Below are 23,932 nucleotides of genomic sequence, written 5' to 3' on the forward strand. Positions count from 1 at the left end.
ATTACTTCACTTGTTATTTGAATTGATGTCAATATTGAAATCTCCAATAAGTATAAAAATGTAATCAACAGGCGCAAATTGTTCCCTTGTTATTGTTACTGCTTCAATGATTGCTAAAACAGATACAAGTGGCACAACATATACATTTATTATGCATATTCGACATTAGAAATATACTTCTAAAAAAAAAAGTTCGATTATGTTATTGCAAACATATTTGTTGATATGATTTATATGTTTTCTTGTATGCAAGTAAGTACTCCATGGAAACAATTTGATATGTTGAAATTAAATTTGCGAAATTCAGTATTTGACAACAAAGATTTTAGATGTGCTTCCTAGATGCAGAGAATCATAACACTCATTAGATATTCATCACACACAATATCATTCACATGAGCATGTAGACTTCACGTACTAATACTTGCAATAATTAAATTACTTGCATTTTCTATCGACTTCTCTATAAATCATGATTTCCACGATGCTTGAGTTCTTAATCGTTTCATTTCTTTTAATACTTTCTTATTCACAAAAAATTTCTTTTGTGTTAGTTTTTGAAGAAGATACAATGATTCCATGGTTCTAACATGTGACAATGTTGTGTAAACTATTCCATGTGTTGATATGCCACATGGATCAAATCAAGTCCATTCAACGTTAAACCATGTGATCAATGAATTGTTCTAGCCCAAGTTAGTTGAATAAAAAAAATTCCCGCACTATAGCTGTAAATCTCTTGCTATGACATGTTAATCATTTTGAAACACATAATATTGGAGTCCAACTAGTGAAATGTTTCGATCATACAATTCTACTTCTTTCTTTGATGTTTACCCATTTCTGGATTTACAAAATCTCTCCATAACACATCAACATTCTTGCTATTTTTTGTATATATTTTGCATATCCATCTGCGCCATTAACGAGGTCATCTTCTGTATTATGGTTCCCTGGATATAGCTCAACAAGGAAATTTCATTTGATAAGGATTTTTACAGTAATCTCATCTTTTTCTCATATGCTAGATAACCTATTTCCTTACTATGAGATTCATCAATCGAATCAAGAACTATTATCTCTTGATTCACATGTGACAACATTTTTTCATTATGCTTTTTTAAAATAGGTATGGAAATAATGGATCTAGTGGAGCACTTCTATAACACTTATCGTTTATATATTTTATGTCTTCATCAGATTGTTGATGAACTCACATTTTGATAAAAATTTCAACAAATTTGTTATATTTTTTTACACATTGTGGTACATAATTCATAGCATTTGACTTTTTCCTTCTAGAATTCATATGCTGGTTTTTCACCTACTAAAATTGGTTTCTCAAAAATTATAGAATCTTTGGTTGGTTGCGCTTGGAACAAGTCACCTAAAAATATTACATCAATATTTCCAAAATAAGCCAATGAAGTATGCTTTACTTCAGGTAAACATTTGTCAACTTGGTATAATAATGTTCAACCTACCATAGATGCCTCATCAATCAACATAACATGAAGTTGTTCGCAATGTTTTGTCAATGTGTCTAATTTTTCACCTTTAAGTGAAATATATTCCAATTTGTTAACTGGTAAATGGAATTTAGAATACAACAATATACCACCTGCGTTGAATGTTGCCTTTCCTGTATATGTGGTTACAATTCCTTTTAATTGAGATGGTTCATATCCAAATATGTTGTTGTACAAGTGAATTAGAGACTGGAATATTGCTATAACAATATTTATTTTTCCAACGCCTGTATAACCTGTTACAAGTACATACAATATCTCATTTGGATTTATTTTTTCTCACTCACTATTTCTTTCACTATTTTGCATATTTTGGGTTAAGCATTCTCATGATTTTATACAATTTTGTTTGTTCTAGTACTTAACAATGTAAACTTTGAAACGGGAACTATAAACTCAAAATGGGAACTCTGGCCCAAAAACCCCAAAAAAACCACAAAAACAGTGCTCAAAACGAAAAGTGTGTATACTGGAAGGATGTTTTTTTTTTTTAGGTGTCAATTTTGCGGCTGTTTTAAAAATGGCAGTGACTACGAAATTTTCTACGAAATTTTCCTGCAAAATATAGCTTCAGAACGAAAGTGTTGATACTGGAATAATGATTTTTTTTTTAGGTGTCAATTTTGCGGCTGTTTTAAAAATGGCAGTGACTACGAAATTTTCTACGAAATTTTCCTGCAAAATATAGCTTCAGAACGAAAGTGTTGATACTGGAATAATGATTTTTTTTTTTAGGGTCAATTTTCATACTTTTTAAAAAATGCTAATAAAACCAATTTTTTATGTCTCAAACAAAGTTAAATTTTAAGGAAAAAACACATTAATGTTTCTGGTAGAATATCATTTTGGGTCGCCCCCTCCCCCCTGCAGCCCCCCGCCCGGGCCGCCCCACCCTCCTCCCCCTCCCTCCCCTGCCCGGCCACCCCACCCCCCTCCCTCTCCCTCCCCCCCCCCCCCCGGCCCCCCCCGCCCGGGCCACCCCAACCCCCCTCCCTCCCCCTCCCCCTCCCCCTCCCCCTCCCGGCCCAGCCCGCCCTCCCTCACCACCCCCGGGCCGCCCCGCCCCGCCCGACCCGGCGGCGGGTCGATTCCCGAAATCAAGATGCAAGTTTGTGTATCATGCAAGATGCAAGAGACATGCCCAAAGTATTTATCATATAACATGAACCAACGTCAAAACAATGGGTAGAGGAATAGGTCATTTGATAGAGAAATCACCTAGTCACTAATTTCACCATTGTCTACTAGTGATTAGTCTCAATCTTGTACTGTGGGTTATGGGGACACTGCACCCTTTTACTACACCTCTAATCCATCCATGCATAGTCAATAAATAATTGCTTTTTACTTTTGTGCAAGCGAAAAAAAAATTCAACTTTCCGTTGATTTCCCATCAAGAAAATCACAGAAAAGCATTAAATGGAGGGGGATGAAAAATTGGACCATATAAATTCACCAACACTTCTCACACCATTCAACTCCAACGTTCACCAAAAAGTGAAGTATGGACTAGAGAGTCTTGCAAATTATTGTGAAGCATGTTCCAGAAGCAGAGATCATAGAATTAGGAGATGGCACCTACAAAATCCGTCTGTCATATTGCTTCAAAGAAATGGTTGTGTATCGAGAGCTAAGAAGAGCTCTGAAAGAGTCCCCAACCAAGCCCATCTATTCAACCTTTTGTTCATAGAATACAAAGTTCAGATATTTTGAAGACAACTCCTCCAAGGTATAAATTCCTAGCCTGCAACAATCTCTTCACTTTTGGAGGAAAACAATACTACAAAAACCATAATGAAGCTAATGGTCAAGACCATCAGAAGGAGAAAAAAATCAACTCCAAAGATCATGATCAGCACAGTCTAGTTTCAAGAAAAAAATCAAATGGAAGGAGGTCGATTGCAGCAGCAGCAACAACAGAGCTGGTGACAACGACTACTAAGTGCAAAATGTGGAAACACTGAACCTAGTTAATTTGATAAATTATTTCAAGCAAGATGCACAGGATTTTGTTCAAACACAATTGGAACTATCCCAGAAGCCTTACTGGGCAAAAAAAAATTACGATGGTGATGATGAGGGAGAGATGATATCTTGTGGATTGAGTAAAGTTGTGCCTCAACAATGTATGAAAGAAAAGGAAGGCGATCTTCAAGATGAGAAGAATTCTTTTGAACTGCAGTTATGGTTTTAACCAAATTATTGATTTGGGTTTTGAAGGATCTCAATTCTCACTCGGACGGATATATTCTGGTGTCACAGAAATTATAGTTTCATTAACTTAGTGCAAAGTGCCCATATAAATAATAAATTGTCCTATTGATATTCTTATCATTGTTGCTTTGATTATTCTATCATAGAAAGTGTTGGCCAGGATTGAATGTTGATTTTGGTTTTTGTTTGCTTCAGAATCAATAGAATTCATAAATTTTAATGACTCTTATTCTTGCATCTTAATTCCTTATGGTTTATGTTCACCCATTTTTATGTTATTATAGATTTGAGGAATATTTTGATATTTGGGAAATAGAGGGAGGTGAAACAATTGGGTTTGCTATTGTTTGTTCCTGTGATTATATTCATCGTATTCTGAAAATATTCATGAAACTTGTATAAAATTAACTCCAACTCTTATATTTTATTTATGAATTACTTTAAAAGATATCCACCCATTAAAACGTAAAACTGCCTTTTTGGACGTGGACGTGGAGAAGAGAACTTCCTTTATAGTACATCAACCAGTTGCTCACACAGATAGCTTCAAAATAAAATACAGTATACGATATGCATTTCAAAACAAATGGTTAATTAATTAGATAATATGAAACATGCATCCACCCAGCCTAAAATAGAATTGTAAATAATTGAATTAACTAGATTGAAAAATTAACTTTCCAAAAGTTGTAAAAGAAATCAAACTGCAAAGGAAATAAAATGAACACACAAAAATAGAAATAAAGACTAACTAAAATACACAACACCTATTCTTATTCTTATTGCAGTGGATCTTGCATCCTAAAAATATAATTTCGACTTAAACCACAATAAACTAAGAAAACTCAATAAACCACACATTCACACAAGCATATATTTATGAGACTGAAACTAGAATTGTGATTTGAGAAAAATCACCAAGAAATTTAAACCCTTTCATTCTCAAGTGGTTCTATATTTATATGTTCATTATTATTGTCATAAGTAGTGGTTTTAACATGTTACTAACTTTATAGAGCTCACAACCAAACACACAAGTGGTTCCTGGGATTCTTGCTACATCGTATGGAATTTAGAATGTTGTAGACTGTATATTATAATATCTCACCCCAAATTCATCCAAGGCGTCTATTGATGGCGCTGGTTTCCCGGATCTATGCATGCATATAGAAGGTAGTAAAAATGGATCTACAAATGTGGGATTATAGTAATCTTCCTTCCCTCTACAAATGTGGGATTTTAGTAATCTTCCTTCTCACAGTCAAAACCATGAATTGCATATTTTATTATCTTCCCCAAATGGTCCTAAGAATGAATTTGTTGCATTAATTTCACTGATTTAAATTAGGTCAGAAGCACGTGGAGGAAGGAAACACGTAAAGCAACGCTTTGTGTTTTTTTTTCAAAATATTGTGGAAGTATCTTAATGGTAAACACCTTTTATTTTGATTATGAAAAATTAAATTAACATTATCAAACTTAGAAGCCAAGTGTAGTCCCTAGAATTATGACCAAATTTGTACTCAAATTATAGGGATCATAGTGTCACAGTTGAAATTGTGGCTTTTTAAGTAATACACTATGACCAAATTTGTACTCAAATAATAGGGATCATAGTGTCATAGTTGAAATTGTGGCTTTTTAAGTAATACAACGTGCTTTTGTAAACTGAGTCCTAATCAATACAATGGTGAGAGATAATCAAAACCTTGTGCGGATTGGGGAGCTATAGAAATTTTATTTCATTAATTTATTAGTGTACATATTGTATCATGTGGCAATATAACAAAGTTTTGTGTTACAGGCTTGAAATTATGTGGGGAGATATTTGTTAACATGGTTAAATTTAAATGCAACAGGACTTATAAAGATGGATGGAAATTATTGAAATTAATAATAGCCTTACTATCTTTTATTAACTTTATAATTGGCCATTCAACTAGTGGTTTTCTAGCATCTTCCAATTAACTTTACAAGTGGTTTCTTCATTGGTGGTTCCTTGCATCCTCGTTGACAATGGAGCCTCCAGAGGGGCGGGTCGATTCCCGGAATCGACCCGCCGCCGGGTCGGGCGGCGCCGCCTCGCAGCGCCGCCCGACCCGGCGGCGGGTCGATTCCGGGAATCGACCCGCCCCTCTGGAGGTTCCCCGTGAGAAATCTATTATGATAGTTGAACGCCATGATGGGCAAAGACAACGGAGTAAGCTATACTGCGACTTTTGGAATTGACGTGACCTTCATATGGATGATAATACATGCATAAATCTCCATATGGTTAAGGAGGCCATTGAAGTGTTGCCGATGAACACATTCCGTGGTAGTAATCCCCTGAGAATAGTGATTCTGCATACATCAACAAAATGAACATTGTGGCTAGATGGTTGGGTGGAAAATCTTGTGGCAGGATTGATATACTTGATCCTGAGCATGACATCGCAGGGTCTATACACATTATATCGAGCAGAAAACAAGCCTGGACCTGCAGAGAAGAAAACAAGAATTTCTATGCCCTTACAGTCTGTGCAGATCAACCATTCATACATTTGTGCCAGTTTCATCCCATTGTTGATAGTGACCAGAAATCGACCAATAATTGTTTGCACCGAAGACAATAAATGTGCTTCTGGTTCTTGAGGTTGCTTCGTGTCTGAAACACCGTGTTGCACTTTCCATACAATTAAACACATTGGTAACATCTCTGTGTTGCTCATGAATTCTTTGAGGATGCAGGCCATAGAGATTGGTTTTGGGGTTTCACGCTACCCAACAAATTGAATCAACCAGCGATTAAGCAATCAGATCTATCTATCCTCTCAGAGATTCAGATCCAAAGAGATGTGACGCGTGAGGTTGTCGCTTGCTGTGATAGTAGAGGTGAAGAGGATGACATATTTGGATATGCCATTTAGGTCGATTATCGTTGTATAATGCATATAGATATAACACGTTGACAAAAAAATTTAAACAACTATTTCGAATGAATTTTATTAAATTATTATCCTGCGAATGAATTTTATTAAATTATTATCCTGCAGCAGGCAGGTATAACGCATATTAAAAAAACAACTACATTCTATTTGTATGAACTCCCAAACAATTGCATGCTTCCACGCACTTAAGGCGTTTTCTAAAAATTGTTAGAACACTGTTTGACATCCTTTAAAAAAATTGACAACAATATTCACATCCTTACGTAGAATTTTAAGGTGCAACACATTAGATATGCGTTGTCTAATGCATATAGGTATAACAAATTGGATATGCGTCGATTATTAATTAATCAACCGTTGACAAAACAATTTAAACAACTATTTCCAAAATTCACATGTGAATTTAATTTATTTTTTACATATTTTCATTTTAGTTTTATTTGCACTTTAATTGGTTATGCCTTAGTTTTAGCGTCGATTCCGGGAATCGACGCTAAACGATTCTGGTATTGTTTGTTTAGCGTCGATTCCCGGAATCGACGCTCAGCAGGAAACTTACAAATGTCTGTCGATACAAATTCCTTTGTTTGTTTTTCTTGGATCGAATGATGGCCATATTGATGATTCTGACGTTTCCTGGTCGCAACAACAAAGAATTTCAAATGGACGTGAAAAAATTGAGCAAACAACAGTGACGAATTTCGCGAAACACCGAACACACACTCGCAAAATGAAAATACTCTCTTCGTATCTCCGAATTAGAAAAATTTGGAGGTGATTACTCTCGATGCTCTAGATTATATGTCAATTTATAATGTAAATCTTCTTGCAGGTCGACAGCCAGGCCTATAATGTGATAGATTGTAAAGTAATGTATTCTGTTTTTCGAAAATTAAATGTTTAAACTTTAATCGAAAGCCCAATTCACAGACAGTAATGCATTTCTTTCGTTTGGTATTGAAAAATAACGAACTCAAGATTTTCAGACATGTGCGCTCATTAATTGAAATTTCATATCCAGCTCCAGTAACTGCTGAGGTACCTGTCACGTGAACATATTATATCCAAAGAGGGTTTGATTAGTTCTCAACCTATGTACATGGAGCTCTATGAGGACGGGAGATTCAAAGCAAAGCAATTTTTGCCATGATGAAAAATGAAAATAGCCTTTTCGTTAATAAATTGCAGGACTATTTGAGATTTTGCCAAGATGCTTCAGTCCCCAGTCGTCCTCAGATATTTACAGAACTGAACTTTTCTTTGGAATCCAAGAATGGAGAGAGGAGTAAGGATTGTTTAGCAGAAGAGCTATTTTAGTTGTGGAGATTGTTTAATACTTATTTTTTTTTTTTTTGGGTTAAGTAGTTGTATTCTGTTTTGAGTTTCGAGGATGTAGTCTAATAATGAGATGCAGAGGTTTGGTCTGCCAAACTATATACACTTGAAAACTACTCCAAGCAATGATTTCTTCGGTTAAAAAAACAACTACATTCTATTTGTATGAACTCCCAAACAATTGCATGCTTCCACGCACTTAAGGCGTTTTCTAAAAATTGTTAGAACACTGTTTGACATCCTTTAAAAAAATTGACAACAATATTCACATCCTTACGTAGAATTTTAAGGGCAACACATTAGATATGCGTTGTCTAATGCATATAGGTATAACACATTGGATATGCGTCGATTATTAATTAATCAACCGTTGACAAAACAATTTAAACAACTATTTCCAAAATTCACATGTGAATTTAATTTAGTTTTTACATATTTTCATTTTAGTTTTATTTGCACTTTAATTGGTTATGCCTTAGTTTTAGCGTCGATTCCGGGAATCGATGCTAAATGATTCTGGTATTGTTTGTTTAGCGTCGATTCCCGGAATCGACGCTCAGCAAGAAACTTACAAATGTCTGTCGATACAAATTCCTTTGTTTGTTTTTCTTGGATCGAATGATGGCCATATTGATGATTCTGACGTTTCCTGGTCGCAACAACAAAGAATTTCAAATGGACGTGAAAAAATTGAGCAAACAACAGTGACGAATTTCGCGAAACACCGAACACACACTCGCAAAATGAAAATACTCTCTTCGTATCTCCGAATTAGAAAATTTTGGAGGTGATTACTCTCGATGCTCTAGATTATATGTCAATTTATAATGTAAATCTTCTTGCAGGTCGACAGCCAGGCCTATAAGAATTTATACATTCTTCACAATGGTTCTTGCTGGTCTAGTCCAAGGTTGTGCTGGGCCTCCGAATTAATTTTTTCACGATGTGAATCGAACATTTCGTTAATCATGCATGATCCTCTCTTACAAGGGAGAAAGAATTGCTTTATTGCTTTTATAAAAATGCTTGATACTTCATTTTTTGTTTTCGGGTTCAATCCAAATAACTTTCACACTCCCATGATTGCAAATCAACAAAATGACTACACGACTGGATAAACACATACATCGTGCATCTTCTATTTCGTGGTTTAAGTGGACGTCCAGTACACGGAGAGATCTCATGTAGGAAATCGACGGAGTTTGTTTAAGTGGATCTCATGTAGGAAATGACTTTTATATTTTTATAATGTATTGGAGTAAGTCAAGGGTGGTGTGACAAATTTAAAAATTCATATAAATTACAGATATCATTACATGGTAGAAATGTATAAATTCCCATCATAATATCAAATTTCATGCATGAAATAATCTCAATGTCATTCAGTGATTAAATTCAAAGTTCGGTGCCGAACTTACAGTGCTTATAATCCTTATTAATTAAATTTATTGCAAACCTCAGCATCGTATTTAAATGTTTGCAGAGATAAGTCAATGCTACGTTATTTTTTTACAATTTCAATGACATGATTTATATTATGTAATTGGAGAAAGTTAATGTCATTGTGACCAATTTAATATGAAATTCATATAAAAAATACTCCAATGTCAATTTCAACTTGATAGCTACATTTTGGCTCGGATCTTTGGTAATTTTTTTACAGTTTCAGTGTTCAGAATATTATATATGTAATTGGAGTAAGTTAAGCTTGGTGTGACAAATTTAATATGAAAATCATATAAAGTTTAAAGGCCCCGCCCCGCCCGAGGGGCGGAGCGGGGCGGCCCGGGGGTGGCGCTGCGCGGGCGTCGCCTGCGCATCGTGTCTGGTAATCTTAAACATGTTTTATGGTGAAGTTTGGAGAGCTTTGATGGTCGTAACTGTAGTTTTATTAATAAACTTGCTGTGTAATAACGACTTCGACTTGTTCGCCATGTGTGTAATAATGACTTCGATAGTTCAAATTATTGACTCAAATTTCGTAATAATAATGATTTTGTTAATTAAAATTATTATCAATTATCGTGCAATCGATATGGCTTTAAACTAAGTTAAAGGAATAATTTTGGTCTTCATTCATGGTAGCAATAATGACTTGGATAAGTTATATTATTGTGAGTTGTAATAATCATCTTTTAGAAAATTAAAAGCATTATCAATTTTCATCAATATAAAAGAGGTTTCAAAGATTCAATTAATTTAAGCGATATTAATTTAGGTATAGTTATAGGAGAGAAAATTATTTTTTAATAAAATAAGTTAGTTTACAATAATTGATTGAGAGGGGAGGGGGTTTGTAGAGTTCTTTCTAAAGACTTTTAAAAATATGTTGGATATTCACGCTGTTAGACTTTTTTAATGACTCTAATGAATATAGTAGGTATTTATGTTGTTTTTATAAATGTAGTGATTTTAAAGAGGGAGTTGGGCTTATTTCATATTTCTTGTTAATGCGGTTAACATTTTGTTGAGCTTGTGATCACTTTTTGAGTTCAAAGTGCTTGACTAGTCTACTACATTTAAAACCAAATCTTATTTTCAGGGCTTTATATTTTCAAGTATCCTTCACACTTAGTCAAGCTTCTTTCAATCTTGTAGCAATTAGCAATGTTTACAATGACAAAAACTTGATTGTTTCATTGCTTCCCAAGCTTTGTTCTAGCCCGGTTTTCAAATTGAGACCCTTGTGTACTTGTTTGAATGCCTTCTTTAGTTGATTCTCCAATCAACCTCCTCCAGACAATTTGATGTTTTCCTTGGTTGATCTTTGCATCAAGGCAAAACAAAACAACAAAACCCTCGAAAAACAAACATAAGTCAACACCGTTCGATCACCCCTCAAAGATCTGACGGATGAGGCTCATATCGGGGCGAGAACCTGCAACCACGTTAAAATTAGAATCGAACCCAATGAGGAAATACGGACCATTCTAAAAGGATTTTGGGTCTGAACAGGGGGATAACCCTCGAGCATGTAGTCCACCCGAAATCCACCGATTCCCACCATGAAGCACAACAAACTCAAAGGATAACACTCACCTTGACCTACATAGATATCCTTAATCGTCGAATCTCCTCGCTAGATCTAACGGCGGAGGAAGACATCGCTTGACCTACATACATATCCTTAATCGTCGAATCTCCTCGCTAGATCTAACGGCAATTGAGAAAGATCCATTACAATGCAATTTCATTCAGCAAAGAATTAATTCTCTTCAATTTCTTCGAGATGCAATGCAAGAAATTCGGTTGAACAAAGGGGACTTTAGTGAATCACGTGTGGCAAAAAAGGCAAAGGAACCCCAACCACCATTACATGGAATGTTTGGAAAGACATATATTGGGAGATTTGCAGACATCAAAGACCCATTAGAAGAGGAAAATGAGCAAAATGAAACATAAAATATTGTGGAAGAGGACAATGATGAAACTCTAGAGGACGAAGAATTTGGATTACGTTACATTGTTGATTAAATTTAAGTTATGCTTGTAAATCAAGCTTTGCAATGTTTTGACTTTGACATTTTATGAGAAGAATAAACACTCAATTAGGGTTGTTATATGTTCAATATTGGTAATATGTGATTTCTGCATTGATTTTTAAGTTAATCATTTTTTTTTGAAAAAAACAATAGTTATTATTATCTTTTTGACATGTAATTCATAAAAAAAACTATTATTTGACCATTTTTAGTTAATATTTTTGTATAAAAATTGTGATTTTGACATGTTAATTCTAGCAAAAAATTATCAAAACGTTTAGTTTTTTTGTTATATTTATGTTAAAAATGGTTATTTTTTATGTCCATTGTTAAAAAATGTTGTTTTTTAGAAACAATTATTTCATGTGGATTGAAAAACTAATTAAGGATGTCTAAACATGTAGATTATCTAAAATTCAAACTATCGACTTTCTAATTTAAAAACGCAAAACAATAAAAACCCCACTAAAAAAAAAAAAAAATTAAGATAGAGAACAAGAAAATATGAATACAATGACGACTTCAAAAACTATCAAATTTAGAAAATAATTTTTTACATTTCACACACTAGAAAATTTAAAGTCAAAAAATAGGTCTTTTAAAAAAAGGGTGTGATGCAGAATACTCACTTTTTAAAATCAGGATGAAAATCACTACCATTCACCGAGCCTCACCCACTTAATGCACATGAAAAAAATTAAAGTTCCAAAAACCATGTTCTTAAAAAAACATGTGTATTCTGCATCAACACTTTTGAAAATCGGATCATTTTTTTGCCACCTCTACAAAACGGGTAACAGTATCAGTTCCCGTTTCAAAGTTTACATTGTTACTTGTGGTTGTTTTACAAGTTTGAAAGGTCTCTCAAAAATTGACTTTTCATTTTTGGCCTTTTCAAAATAATTAAATATGATTCGATGTCATATTCTTGATAAAAAAAATTCATTGTCTATTTATTCATATATAGGTACATCTCTTTCAACCAATTCACTCTCTCTTTTTTTCAAGCTCAGTTGTTGTGCTATCAATATTAGTCCACATCGTCATTGTTTTTTTTGTGAATTTTGTTCATTGCATTTTATGATTTTTTCAAATAATAAATATACATTCTCCCAAGTCACTATTCTCGTTAATATAATATGGGACATACAACATTAACCATTCTCTGTAATATTTATTAGGATCAATATCTTTATTATACTTTATGTATCTTATAACATGTGGTCTCTCAGTGCCTCCTCTTTTCTTGCCTTATAGTGTATAACATGATGAAAATTAGGCTAAGCATACGTGTCCAATTTTTTTTGGTCTTTGGACATAGTGACCGATAATTGATAAACATACTATTTTTTCTAAATCGTTTGATTCATGCTCAAGGTATTTTTGTTTCTTTAGTAAAAATCTCTGATCATCTATTGCCAAAGTATTAATAAATATACATTTTCTTGAACTAGTATTCAACGACATTGACAACACTATATGTACATCTTGTTGTGCAGACCATTTTTGTAAGTTCAATCAATATTTTCCAAGTATTGCATTTGTTTCTATGATATCACCATGATTTTTTGACATTCACTTTGTACACGTTTAAATATTGATGCCATTGTTTTATCTAGCTTTTTCATATATGAATTACAATAAGTAGTTGTAGCATATGAGTCAAGTATTAATTGGGCATCAATATTTACACCCCATATTAGCGGAACATGTTAAGCGAAGCTATTAATCCATATGTCTGCTGGTTCTCTTTTCAATAGAATTGTTCTTCATTTTAGAGTACATTCAATTGCATGGATAAAATCTGATTTCCTTATACTTATTTTTTTCAGAAAACTATCAAATGTAGATGTGTCATCATGTTCCATATTATCTAGTGCATCAATTATCGTTCTCAGATTCATTTTTTTTTGTATTTCCGAATTCCATAGGCTCAAGTATCTGTGTCCTTAACATTGGTTGAATTTGAAAATTGAACCTAAAAAACATTTTTTTTCCTTTGCTGCAAGTGCATTTATTATAATGACGTTGAATAGTTTTCAAATTTGTAGGTATTTTAGTTGAATCACAACACAATTACTTGCCAACAAAACTTTCAATTTCAATAATCGTACTTGTTCCATAGATGGGAGCATTTTTTTATCCATAAAAATCCATGTTCATGTTGGCTTCCTCAATTTTGGAATTATGTTACAAAGAAATAGTCAACAACGTCACCAAAGTACTTGGACATGAATGTAAAATTAATTTGCATAGAGAATTCATTCTACTTTTGTAATATCGTACATAGGTAACATGGCCATTTCTTATCAAGGTATCAATATCATCTTCGTCTACTTCGATTTAAGTCAACCATTTTTTCTCTCGATGTATTTTTTGCAAATCCTTTACTAAATTCTACTAGATATGTTCAACACTACTAAACAAAACAAATAAATTTGTTGGACCCAATTGTTGGATGATTGCATATAAGTTCTTGTGCAAATGTGAAAAATAGTCTGACAATGTTTGTATTCATCAAAGATCCATATACACAATGTTCAATGCTAGAATGCGTTTCAAATTAGCCTTTGTTTTAACTCTAGCTATTATTTTTTTTAATTTTATTTGCCCTTTTCTTATACAAAACCAAATACAACTGAATATTTGACTTAGGAAAATTCACACTATTTTATAAAACAAATTCATTATATTATACGGAAAATCATGATCTTGATGCCAAAATTCCCACCAAGTAATATCGTGATATGTAATGTTTCTCATAACATTGTCTGATAGTTTTTTCCAATAAAACAGTGTGGGAAAGCTCATCTCTCCAAAAATCTATCTCTAAATATGCCCAAAGGCCTATAGCCTTCAACTAAGGCAATGTTTATTTGATTATTACAAAGATCATAAATACTATACGAATCGCTACATCCATGTAATAGTGTTTTTATTACCAACTCTTTATCATAGTAATCATTATCATCATTGCTTTATTTATCTGTCTCACATGAATATGCATCCTTGCTTTGATCAAAGAATTGTTTCCAATTTTTTATTATTATGACATTCCTTGGTCTATAAATGATATTTTTACACAATTGTTTCAATGCCTTCATGACTTTATGAACATGTATTCACCCAACCACAATTATGCTTTTAAACACTAAACATATTTTAATTTCCATAACCACTATACTAGATTCATTTATGTCATGAGGAAGTAAAATTTGAATTCGAGATGTGTCAACAGGTACATGGAGTAGTCCACTAGTCAATGCGAACTATGATTTTCTAAAACATTGTACAAGCTCTTGTATTTGAAAAAATGGTAATCTTAATGATATTAGTCTTTCCTCCAATTCATAAAGTTATTTCACTATGGAAATTTGTCTATTATGCCTAATTCACTCTAGAACTACAAATTTGATAACTTTGTCATTATCTAATGATTTTATGCATTTTTGACATATACACTTAACTTTGGACACATTGCTAAATTGTTTTTCTATGACATATATTTTAAACCAAGTTTGATTGCATATTGCACAATCATAAACAAGAACATCTTGTATTTTCTTAAAATATTGTTGTTCAACCACTGTTTCAAATGTATAATCAAACATTTGTAACGATTCTTTATGTTTATTAGGAAATATGGTATTTTGTATTGACTTTCGCCACTTTGATCATCTTGTAATCTGACTTGTTTCGATAAAATTATTGTTTATTATGTATTTTTTGAGTTCATGCAACAAACAATGTGGTCTCTTGCTTACATTGACATGCTTTGTATTAAGTTCCATAGTATCTTCATCAATGTTGATGTTTTTAGAGCTAGAATTTAATGGCTTGCATAATTTTCTAAGAACACTTGTTTCGAAAATGTCCTTGTTTCTTATATGTTTTTTGAGTTGATGCAATGATAGTCATGATATCTTGTTTGAATTGATAAGATCTATGTCAATTTCTATGCCATTTTCATCTAAATTCATGTTTAAAAGCCATTTGCATTAACATAACCATGTTTTTTATTGGATTCTTCTATATATTTCTCTTCATTAACTACCTCAATAGGATGTCAAATGTTTTTCTATTGTACTATCTCTTTAAAAGGTTCATAATGCAAATGACCTATACTTGTTCCAAATTGCATAACATGGAATATCATTGTCTTTGTTGAACCCACGAAATTTAACTAGAGTCTCAACAAACTATATCCATATAGTTATATTCAAGATATACCATATAGAATCATAAACAAAAAGGACACCATCTGTCTTCCATTTTTCATATGGCATTGCTAATTGTATATTGTATCCCTCCCAATCTACTATTCCAGGAAATTGCAAAATTACATATTTGTTCATGTATTTTTCTATATAGTTTTAATGAAAACAAATCATTATGCATGATTGCATTGCAAACATTTTGTACAATTATGTGTCGTAAACACGGAACATCATATTCATTCTCAATTAATTGGCATATTGTTTCAAAAAAAAGTTCACTGTAAATACTCTTGAACTCAGAAAATCTCTTAAACATATGTCTACTCATTCTTGCTTCTATATACATCCATCTATGTTATGTTTGTTCATACGTTTTTATATTTATTATCTATTCATGATCAATTCTTATTGAACATTTTTCCTTGCAAAAAATTGGTTTGAAATGTTTGGCAATTAAATTTTCATCAAGGAACAATATGTCATAACTTTCTTTTCATAAATTTGAATTAAAATGCAAATAGTTTTTCATTCTTGTTGTAGAGATGGTGTACCAAAAGACACCGTTGATTGTTCGCTGCAAAGAATCATAGGTAGAATTGGTGTTGCTAGTGGACAAACTTAGATAAACACAACATTGTAAATAGTGGAAACAATGCATACATAAACATAAAATAAAACAAAGAGTTAAATACAAAAACAATCCTCAATGGAGCAAAAAAGTCAATAAAATAATGGAAAAAACTCCCTTTATTGACTTCTGGTAGTAGAGGTTGAATACAATATACGAATCTTAGACACTTGAAGAGAATTATTTGAGCTATGGGGCTAAAAAATCCTCAGCAAGGGGATTCTTTTCCTCAATCTCTTTGCAAGTTTCTCCTCTCTCTCAAAAAAGCATCAAGACTCTCCAATGGTGGATTCCTCTTTTCTCACTAAGATGATGGATTGCTTAGAAGAAATATGGCCAACACACTAGTGCTCTTCCCTTCTTTGGCTTTAAGAATGGAATAGTGGGTTTCTCTAACAGAAATTTGGCCAACATAACAATGTCTCATATTTTGGTTCTCCTATGGCTTGTTTATATAGAATTTTTTGAATCCTTCTTCCCTCTCTTGGTTCATGCATGATAATGACACATGAGTAGGAAAATATGATTCCATTGAGGGTTTCATATATTTAGGGTGACCCGAATTAAGTTGTCCTGGATTGAGATCTTGTCAGGGAATTGGCTACAAGTGTGTGGAGTGGTTCCAAATTGCTGAGTCATCCATTTCTTTGACCGAGTGGCTTTTGAAGGATATTCTGTGCATACGTGGATATCGAAGAAACAATCGCAATGACCTCAATTTTTTATCTTCACAAAATTTTGGCCTTAGGAGAATTTTTTTTTTTTTTTTTTTAACTTCATGATGTATTCAGTTGCAAAATATTCACTTGTGCATTATGTTGGATATCTTTTAGCATCTTTTGGATTGTGCAAACATGTGTATGATTGTTTGGTGTTAACAGTTTCCCCCTAATGTATAAGGTTAGGAGAAAACATATAACCAAAACACATCATGTTTTCTGTTTTGACGAAGAGGCTGATCAACTTTTCGAGAGATCGGATGTCTTGTTAATGAGATGAGTAGAGAGACCCCTTGACTAAGTATAAATGATAACCATGCTCTAATGAAAACCTAAAGAGTAAAAATGTCTATATGAGGTGAGCATGTCCCATGCTTGTTATGATGACTAGTCTTAAATTATTACGATCGGACAGGGAATGGTCCTGTCTAGTCAATGTTATGGTGGTTGACATGCTAATCACTGATGATGGTAACTGCTGACACACTCAAGGGTGCTTCTTGGTCAAATAGATTGAATTTAGTTCCCCCATGCATAATAGAGGTGAATGACTATTAAATGACGTGTTTCTGTATTCATGAATGTTTGACTTTGAGTACCTCTCCCATATCATGGTGTAAGAATTATTGAATGAAGTCCTTAGTGATGCAGGGGTCTTTGACTAAATGAAAGAATTGCAACAGTCGTTAATTACAACACTAGCTTGACATGAAAACTTGTGTTGGTTTCAAATGTCAAGGGGACCGATGACATCAGTGGGAAATAGTGATTCCCATTGTGTCATCTGAGGATATTTGTTGGGTAGAATTGAATTAAATTTAGTCATTTTTGTAATTTTTTTTGTAAAAGATGTAAAGTCTTTGCAAAATGTCGACACAGAGTGTGCAGATATATAGAGTCAAAGGGGCCTTAACCCCTTGTTTTTGGTCGGTTTTGAAGACTCGCCCATGAGCCATGGGCCATGGTATTGTATGAGGAAAGTTATAAATAGTTGAGCCTTAGCGAGTCTTAGAAATAAGTTTTGATAGAGGATTGGGTACATTTAATAATTATATTGTCTTAGGCAAGAGCTAAGGTAGGAAGGCTCTGCTTCCTGTGCTTAGGTAGAGAAAGGGAGGCTCTTGTAGCTGAGTGTGCAGGGGGCCTAGGTAGAGTCTACAGTTAAGTGCGTGGACCCCTGCAGCTGTGTGCACAGGGTAAGAAGTCTGTAACCTATGAATGAAAGATCAATAAAGACAGTTTTTCAGAGAATTACTGTGTATTTCTATTTCATATGTTTATGTTATATGTTGCTGATTAATGATATGTTTTATGAAATATTGATTGAATGCTACATGAATTTACAAAATATACCTTAATAATGTATGCAATGAATGATTAGCCACTTCCACGAATTTAAAAGCCATTTATCTTATGTTTTCTAACAAATTAAGTAGATCTATGCAAACTCTGATCTAGGGTCGCTTGTTGATGTGAAAAAGTAGGTAACTCGGCTATCTAAGGTCCACAAGGACTAATCATGGACCTTCGCGAAGGTTAGGAGGAAGCTCTAACTTAGTTACAGTAACGAGCCCTAGAAGATTATCGATCTACACGAAGGCAACTCTAAGGCGTTGGAAGACATCATGTTAGTCTCTGGATGTAGAAACTTGGTTCTTGCATCCCCCAATACTGCTTCGGGTGACACTGCAGCCCGCACTACGTGGGTTTTTGCTAATAGGGCCAATAGTGTAGGGTTTTTTTGGTTGGTGCAACTAACTCTAAACCTGGGTCAGGACCCCCTAAGCCAACAATATTCCTTTAAGGGGGGAGTATCCAAGGTACTACCTCTATCCTAGAATATGAATGTTGAAGTCGACAAGAAAGGAGCATTAACCGCCCGACATGTTGTGTCGGGGAATCAACATGAGATGTAAACAGACTATAATAGTGTGGGTCAGATAAGGCATGATAATTAGATTTGATGATATGAGTGGCCACGGAAAATTGGCCCAAGGTCAGAGATTTTGTGTAGATGGCGATAGTAAAAACATGTTTGTTGATAGTGATGGTCCTGGAGTCGATACAATTTCCAGGGTAGGTGTGATTATTTTTGACCGATATGAAGATGGTAAATGACTTTGGGTGATGTGTGAGCTCTGACCAACGGTGACTAGAAATTGCCATCGGATAAAAGTCATGAAAGATGTGGGTGGGAGTATTTTTCCTAAAAAAATCTTTGTACACTTGCCAAAAGAATATGAAGGTGTTTTGGATGTACAGATATAGAGAGGGGTGCCCCATAATAATGATGACCTATATGAAGGTGTGGTGTTTTTGCTAAGGGTGGGGGGCCCATTGGTTGGTCTCCGTGTTGGATTGGTGAGTTAGATGAAGTGACATAGATGGGCTATGCGATATGGGTGGATGATAGGAAAAATGTAGGATGCGAAGGTGTATCCCTCTTGATCTGTCGTAAAGTATGAGGGATGGCCCGTGAAATGGGGTGCATGAGCAATGAGTGCAAAAGAATGAGGTTGAACTTCAAGGCATGTAAGTGGAGTGGTTCTCAGGTTGGAGTAGGTGGTCATGGCTCCTGATAGTGAATAAGGGTCTACAAACATGAAGCGAGCCATGAGTGGGAGGGCTCTATCGATTGACGTGGATGTTTATCATATGCAAGGAGAGATGGTGATAAAAATGGTCGAGATGAAGGAAACTATGGTGAATTTTGGAGAAATGATGTTAGGATATGCAAAGCTTAGGAGGAAGCCTATCATGCTAAGTGGAGAATGATACCTGCTCTATTATTTTCTTGTCGAGGTGTTGGTCAAACCAGATTGTTTGTGATGTACCTACAATATACATGGCCACTACCCCAAGTGAAAGCATCATTTTAAAACATATACATAATTTGTGACTGATTGAATGATATGAATTAAAGAATGAGAGAAGGCACACTTGATATGAGTTTTTGAGTGTGTGACAGGTTTTTGTCAATTATTGGAATGGAGAGTTCTATGATGGAGATGGTGTGGTATTGATCCTTATGTCTCTTCCATTTTTGTCAATGGAGGTCCCTAAATTCTATAATGGGCTCCAAAAAATGGCGAAGAGGGAAATAGATAGGGCTGAGGGGGCCAAATACCACTTCATTTTCACTGTTGATCTTGAGAGGTCAGAGCTAGATTTGGGAGTGCTTCTTACCATTGCGGTTAGCTAGAGTACTAGGGATGAGTGCAGGGAGACATAGATAAGGTCTTGTACCCTACCCTTTGTGCTTTTGGTAGTTTTAGGGTATATAGGCCATACAGGGATCCCCTGTATGACCTTTTTAGGTTTTGTTTTTAAGGCCGTACAGGCAACTCTTGTGGAGTTGTGCGGTCGCTACGCAAAACTCAGGGTTTTGTGCAGCGATGCCATGCAAAAGGGACCCTCAGATGCAAGGTCCATGTGTTTGAGGTGAGTTAAGCTGCGGCGAAATGCTTTGGGGGTAGTCACGACTTGGTCGTCAAACCATAGACGATCCACGCATCTGTGTCAAACACAAATTCATGGGTCATGCATCTATATTTAGCATAGACGCATAATATTCGATGCCTTAGTCACCGCAGTATATGCCTTGAATTATGTGTGGACACGTGTATGTCCAAGAAACATATGCATGTTTGCTCATCTGTTAAGCGCATAAATGCATGACTATGAGGAAAGTAAGGCTTTTAACTTCTTCTTTTTTGTAATAGCCTAGGGAGATAAAGATTTGATGCATGATATCCTTGATGAAAGGATGATTTGGAGAGAGTGAGACTGGGTGCACCTATGCATGGAGGTGGTAGGAGATCCAAAAATTAGCCAGTTGTTGGCATAGTGTGGTCTACTGAAGTTTCCTTATAACCCCATTATGAGATTGCAAGATAGGTTCCTACACTTTTTGATATGATGTCGGGACACAAACCTTCAGGTCGTGGTGATCCATTGAACTTATCTTATAATATCGGTCCAGAATGATATCTATTTTGCAATTGGTTTATTGCCTCATGTGGAGGCTCTACCATATCCACTACTAGCTAGGCATGAGGATATCCATCGGTGGGTAGACGCTGAGGGTGAGGCTCACTATGGGCCTAACCCTTATGAGGAGGGTTTCATTAGGATTGATGCCAGTTTGGATCTCACTAAGTGGGTTGCTCTAGCAATGATTATTAGATTTGTGTGGTCATTACCCCCCCATAGAGTGTGGGGGTTGCAGATAACAGTCCTCCAAGAGCTGTAGGTGGGCCACTTCTTTGATTGGGCTCAATTCTTATATAGGGGCATGACGTCCCAGTTGAAATAGGTGCAACATGGCACTCTCTCGATTTTTTTCTTTGCAAGTGTTCAGGTCAACATCTTGTATGAGAGGGTTGTGATGTTGCGTCCTATTTTAGCAGTTCTGCTAGGGCCTTCTAGGGACCCTTGTATGTGATGGTGGGCACGGATGATGTCATGAGCTAGTGGTGGTGCTGAGGGGTGTTATTGGAATTCCTTTGTGGAGGATTGGTTTAACTCCAATCCTTAGCTAATTTTGGAGTTTCCTTACCATGGCATAGACTTCTAGGGAGATCCAAACATGGGGATTCCTCCAGTTGATGCCTGGGGACCGACATGTTTTTTTTTTTTTTTGTAGTTGAATATACATTTTTTTGCATGTGTAGGTATGGTTTTTATATATGATTATGTTGATACCATGTTTGTTTATTTTCATAAGTAGGGCTGCAAGGGCGATGACTGGCCTACTTGGTAGGCCATGATCTGAGATGCATGGGTGTTGTAGGGGTGACACCCATGCTGCAGAGACCGAGGGGTGTGAGGCCACGTGTTGGGCCTGAGCAACCAGTGCAACGACATTGTTTAGATATTGGTGGACCATTTGGTGAGGGTAGCAGTGCAACAGTGCGCAGGGACACATAGCAGTGGTGTGAGTGTGCCGAGGCCACAAATGAGCGGTTGGAAGTTGTTTGAGTTGCAGAGTTACTGAGATACCTGGGACAGAGATGAGGCCCTGATGAGAGGATTTCCCATCAAGGGTTGGGCGGGGTTTGAGGAGGTCGTCTTGGTCATGGGCCAGTGGATTATATGGCGATTTTTTGTACTCATATATATTTTTTGAGATATATCTATATCTATATATATATATATATATATATATATATATATATATATATATATATATATATATATATATATAGATATATATATATATATATATATATCTATATCTATATCTATATATATATACATACGAGATGATTTTTTGGTAGCTTTTATGATGTGTCATATGTGTCTATTCTTTTTGATGTATTTCTGCATTTGTTTGAGATGGATATTATGCTCCTAGTTTATGCATCTTGATGGTTATATGTATGTGATGCATGCCAATCTAGGATTTGATTAGCTATGTGATCAATTGTATGATTTTAATATCTTGGTATATGATAAATGTGATATGATCAAAATGTCGAGCTAACCTTTTGTGCATGCAGATACTTCCACAAAAGGCATGAATCATGAACCTAAAAGGTCTTGTTCAACTATGATACAACTAGTTGGGAATCAAGGAATACATGCAGGTGACAAATACCTAGGTGGTGGGCATCGACAAAGAGACCTATGATGGAATCATATTCAACTTGATTGTTGGTTGTTTGCTCGATACAAATTTCGTTAGAGAGACGAGGTGTCCGGTTAGGAGAGTATATTGCCCAGGCTGCAACATCAAGGTTTTGTGACCATCGAGATGCACCGTAAATAAATATGTGATGATAGGCTAGTGGAGGATCCATCTGTGACACATGATGAGAGAGTGATGTTTAAAGTGAATCCATGATGAGGTGATCATCATAAAAAATGAGTCATGGTGCATGCATGTACATTCTAGAATTTTATGGGTGAATTTTTTTGAGGTAGAGACCATTAACGGGATTTATTAGGAAAGTCAAATTAGGCTCTAACAATATGTATGCCCACTTGAGGAGGAAATGTTTGATGATGTATGGGCCCTTCCATAGGGTTTTGAACTTCCTGGGTCCTACCGCTTCTTGGGAAACATCGTAGTGGAGCACTAACTCCCCATCGGTAAATTTTCGAGGGGTGATGTTGCAATCAAATGAGGCTTTGACCCTATTCTTGTGTGCTTTGTTATTCTCAAGGGATTATCATCAATGTTCATCGACAAGATCCATCTGTACCAACCTTTTCTCCTAAGGTTTAGTGTCAGTTAAAATCTCAATGACCAAGTGTAAGATAGGGATCTCACACTCAATGGGAAGTACTACTTCAATGCCATATACTAGTTGGAAAGGTGTAAACCCTGTAGATGCCTTGACTATTGTGAGGGTGTTCCCATAGGGAAGAGAAAACCACATGGTGCCAATTTGTTTTATGAGTTTTCACTATGCGTTATAACATGGTTTTGAGAACCTTGTTAACAACTTCTACCTGTCCGTTGGACTATGGGTAGTATGGTGATACACACTTGTGAGAGAAACCAAGATTTTGGAATAGCTCTTGAAAGATTTCAATCTCTAAATGTTTACCATGGTTTGACACCAACTCTTGGGGAACACCAAACCATGTTATGACATGATTGAAGAAAACTCATGCGATGGTTTCTGCGGTGTTATTATACGTGGCATTGCTTCTGTCCATTTGGTGAAATAGTCCATGGAAACCAAAATGTATTTTTGTTTGCTTGATGATGGGGGTTACAGGTCATGAAGTTGATACCCCACTTGCAGAAGGGAATGGCCGCTATGACTAGATGTAAGGAAGTAGGTGATTGTTATAGACATTTTTGGGCAGTACAACCCCAATCAAACATGTCCATAAACCAAGGGCTCCTAAGTCCCTAAAAGTGTTGT

Source organism: Pinus tabuliformis, chromosome J (genome assembly GCF_031772625.1).
Source record: "Pinus tabuliformis cultivar Carrire ecotype Pingquan chromosome J, CPIR1, whole genome shotgun sequence".
In the NCBI taxonomy this organism is placed as follows: domain Eukaryota; kingdom Viridiplantae; phylum Streptophyta; class Pinopsida; order Pinales; family Pinaceae; genus Pinus; species Pinus tabuliformis.